The sequence below is a fragment of the Anarrhichthys ocellatus genome, unplaced genomic scaffold (assembly GCF_004355925.1).
Source record: "Anarrhichthys ocellatus isolate YVR2014 unplaced genomic scaffold, GSC_Weel_1.0 scaffold22, whole genome shotgun sequence".
NCBI classification, from domain to species: domain Eukaryota; kingdom Metazoa; phylum Chordata; class Actinopteri; order Perciformes; family Anarhichadidae; genus Anarrhichthys; species Anarrhichthys ocellatus.
The window spans coordinates 12,627-17,235 of NW_022280052.1; the positions used below are offsets into that span (position 1 = coordinate 12,627).

Consider the following 4,609-nt stretch of genomic DNA (forward strand, 5'->3'; position numbering starts at 1 on the left):
GGGGGGGGGGGGGAGGAGGCGGGCCCAGCGGTTCCCTAGGTTACCTGCGTGATTGACGTTCAGCCTCCTGCAGCGGAGCGCACAGCAGTGTATCACTGATGCTCCTGCTCCCCCCCGGACACTGTGGAGAAATCTGGGAGAGAGGAAGAGACGGAGAGAAAAACACAAGCGCAGGAGGAATGCTAATTGTTTAAAGTCCTTCGCTGTCTTCCTCCCGCTCTCTTTACTGGAAAGATGAAAGCTGGAGCGCTGGAAGAAGCCAGCTGAAGAAGGGGGATTTGTTGGTAAGAGAAGCCCCTCACCACTTTTCTCTGGCTGTCTTGGCTGCACCAGTCACCTGTCCAAGCCAGCACTGTGAATTATGGGATAGCAGGTAAACAGGGGTTTTCTTTGGGCTGTATGTTATATATAAATGTGCGGGTTAGACAGACAGAGAGAGAGAGAAAGATTTTCTGCATGCTGCGTGGCTATAGAGGAGGTTTTGGTGTTGCTGTGTATTACATCGGATGCCTGTTTTAAAGACTTTAGCTGAGTCAAGAGCTGATTGTCTATACGGTAATATAGGAGCCAGAGTGATTCAAAATGACACCGTACATATGAGCTGTGTCATTCATTTTGGGGCTACATTTACAGCTGAGGATTTCTAGGCTTGCCTACTGTATCTGCATAGGAGGAGGAGTATTAATTACATAATGCTCCATCTATACCCCTGTATCAGGGCTGTGCAGCATCACGCTAGTCCAGAAAAGCTTCACTGCTACTGTCGTTTTGAGGAGTGTAGCTGTCTGTTCTCTAACCTGGAAAGACGTAGAGGCTGTATGCTTCCAGTGGAGTAGTCTGGAGGATTTTAAGAATTTCATTAGTGTGGACAGGTGTGTGAGTTAACAAGTGGGCAGGTGAAAAACTCTTTTGATGCCCCATGTCTGTGTTGCAATTTGTAAAGAGCATAAAAAGAGACAGTGAGGCAAAGGCCACGCGTTGGGTTCAAATGGCCGTCAGTGAAATGGCATTCGGGCCAGCCCTGTGTGCCACCAGGACTCCCTAAAACCTCCATTAGTCACCCTGGGTCAGGCGACAGCAGGCTCCTCCGTGCCCACAGGACTCAGCTGTGTACAATCAGGGGACATGGCTTTCTGCTCGGCTGCTCTCCCGCAGAGAAGTTTCTCTCCGGCCACCTGAGGACCCTCAAACTCTTAGGCTGTTTTTAAATCAGGTGTGAAAAAGTTTCATCTGCAGGAAATGTTTTTTTTGTTTGTTTGTCTTCTCCTGTTGGGTTTTGTGAGATTGGTGTTGGGCTACAGAAAGAAAAGCTGACCCGCAGATCATTTTTTCCGAGACCCGATATTTGAAAATGAGATTTAGTGCTGAGGTATCCTGTAGGGAACAAGTTTGAGACCTCATAGAAAGTTACAAATGCACACTCACAGGTGTGTTTTTGTACTTCTGTAAAATATAATCATTATGTGTCTCCTAAATAGTATCACAGATTTAGGAAGGTACTGATAATTCAATCCAAAATATAATTAGTTTTGGATTATTTTTCTATCTTTTGATTATCTGTTTTTAAAAAGTAAACACAGACAATATAAAGGATTAGGTATTTATCCACCAGAATTACCTGGCAGTGTAGAGACGGCTTTGAAAAATTTTTTTTAACCAGTTTGGTTGGTAGCTAGTCCAAAACGTCTATGGGGAATTAAAAAATGTTGAGTCAAACATAAGCCTAGCTTATTCCTGATTAAAACAGAAATGTATGCTTCCCAAAAAGCAAACTATTTTACCATCAAAACCCTTGAAAATCTTATATTTTATTACATATCTAAACAATAAAATCAAACAAAAACATGATATAGATAGTCAATAAATGGAACTGACTTGTTTCTAATGTGTTTTTGAAGAAGATGGCGTGCTTTCTCTCCCTGTGATTACGCACTCCTCCTCAATGGAGACATTTTCCTTCCAACAATCTTGATGTAACTGACTCACTCTGCTCATGAAACTCTGCTCCATCTTGTCAACTGGCGGAGAACTGACTAACACGGCAGCCTAACAGGTTTCAGAATGTGTCATAGGTAAACTAAAGAGATTCTGTATATACAGTTGATTTTGTTATGAAGCCGCACAGTGACTACGGGTCTGATATCACACTACCACACTATGAATGCAGATCCTCGCTGCAGATATGAATCCATCAGTGTAGCTAACGGCTCAGATGGAGGCTTCAGACTCGATATCAGTGAGAATTAATCAGATGTTCCATAACATATACAGTTGGAGGTGTTCGGGTCTCTCGAGCTACTGCCTGTCTGCCTGCCTGCGTAGGAGGAAACATCTCATCTTCACAGCTCTGTCTACTGCAGGTATAAAGCTGTGGGATTTGTTTCTGCTTCATTAGATTGCATGCAGAATGGTGGCAGGGAAGATGACAAATAGAGAAAGGGGGGAGGGAGGGGGGGGGACAGACCAGGAGTCAGATTTGAGCCCACAACATCACAAGTACATGGTATTCAACTTAGCCCACGGATTCGCAGGGATGCCCCACAGCTGAGAGCTTCTGTACAGTAAGGCAGTGATTAAATCCCGGAGTCCTGGTAAGCCTCAAATCTCTCCTGACTGCCTGGACCTGGTAAAGGTTTCGTTGGAATCCATCATGTTTTAGCACAGCCTGTAAGATCACAGGATGGCAGTGTATCAGTGAGAGTTCGTGATTTGCAATGTGTCAACAAGAGGTGCTAAACTGTAATTAATGCCAAATTCAATCGCAAAATGACGCTGAAATGACTTGTTTGTAGGATAAAAATCTTAATGTTCAACAATATGGCATTGTTAGTGCAGTCATACGAGGACTATTTAATAGGTATCAAATGCCCAATAAGGAGTAAATAGAAAGTTGTACACAGACATTTGTTCTAATTGCATAGCTATATCTTAATCTTAATCATATTCATGTGAAGATATGTCAAAGCATGGCCTTAATTCAGGAGCATCAAACAATACACTTAAAACAAAAACAAAAGCTAATATATTTAAATAGAAAATACATGTGTCTGTGAATGAGTTGGATTTGTGAAAATGTGGCTTTAGACCCTGACACTGACACAGTATTTGGTCCATCTTCAGGAGAGGTGCATCATGGGGAGTTGCTTGTAATATAGAAAATGATGCAGAAGACATCTAGAATAGTTGGAAGTGATGTTATGGTGTAGCCAATAAAAAAAAAAGCTTCTACAAGCAGATACAGAAAATAGTCTCTGTAAAATATTGTTATCAACTGATGTCCAGTATGTGTATGTACCTGTTTTTTGTGTATGTGTAGTATTTCCACATGATTATCCCATCTGGAATCAAGGTAACACAGTCTTTTTAAAGGCGCACTTTGAGGTTCAGTTTTAACATCCTACAAACGCATGTAGTTGCTAAGCAATATCAGGCATGGAGGCTGCCACTGAAATTGTTTCCTGGCAACGTTTGCCGATTGAACGTCCTTATTGAGCTTCAGCAGTTTAATTGCTTTTGGGAAATACTCATGTCACGCCCGCCTGTGTCAATAGAGTCTGAAGCAGTTTGTAGTATTTTAACTACTTAGTTGATTTGATCCATCTGCCTGAGGAAGAAGTGCAATGATGTTTTTGACTGCAACTGACAGCTGATATCATCCCATAGATCTGCAAATAATAATCATCACTCCAGCAACAGAGTAACATCATTAATCATATTGTCCAAAAAGCCTCAGTAAAAGCCTCAGTAAATACAAGGAGTAAATCAAACTGTCTTTCCCTTCTTTCTTGGAGAACTGTCTGATGGTTTCTGATTACAACAGAATATTTTACTATGAAGGAAAAGGTTAGGGACTCCTGAGGTGGAGGGATATGACTGGTGTGGAGGACAACTTGATTAAAGTGCCTACACACACATCGTACACACGTTTTTTTTTCTACCTTTGGCTGATTAGACCTGCTCTAAGGACAGCCTGGCTGTGTGCAGATCAAACTAACCCCAGTTTGTGCCTCTCCTGTGTGAGACATGTCCCTGGTGGTCCTTGATATAGACTAATGTAAATGTGAGCATTTAATAGCCATTTTCCACAGAAGGAATTTTGACCAGCCGCTCCGGGTTCAGGGTCACTTTCACTCTGCCATGACTTAATGGGCGGCTTAAATAACACTGAGACATCATTACTGTTATCAGTAACACCTGTGCTCTTCCTGCTATGACGAGTCAAAACATGTTTGCAGTGGAAAAGGCGTGTTTGCAGAAGGAGATGTCGCTTGCAGCTACCGTCTTTTTTTGGAGGGATAATGAGACGGAGTTGCAACTCGAGAATCAGATTAGATTATTTTGATACTGGATATACCTTCCTTTAGTGCTGATCGACAACCTTCTCGACTTTAGAGAGATAAGTATGATTTTAATGTGACCCTGCTGTTGAACCTGTCTGGCCAGGACAATATACACATTAGGCCTGTTTGAGATGCCTTCTTTCGTATGATCAAAGAGATGATTGGCTCTTAGTTTTGACAACAAACGTTTTGTAGAAAATTCGAATTTTCTGTGTAATTGTAATATTTAACTCTATATTGTTGGCTATTAGTCTCGTGTTGTGCAATGA

The 4,609-nt window shown here is 42.0% G+C and overlaps 1 protein-coding gene across 3 annotated transcripts in view; it reads left to right on the plus strand.

Moving 5' to 3' along the window:
- The first annotated feature begins 16 nt into the window (after nucleotides 1–16).
- lrrc7 (leucine rich repeat containing 7) overlaps nucleotides 17–4,609 on the plus strand; it is a 97,827-nt gene continuing 93,234 nt past the window's right edge. For all 3 annotated transcript variants that reach the window (XM_031859774.1, XM_031859773.1, XM_031859776.1), the window contains exon 1: nucleotides 17–373. The gene's annotated coding sequence lies outside the window, so the exon portion shown is untranslated. The remainder of the gene's footprint in view (nucleotides 374–4,609) is intronic.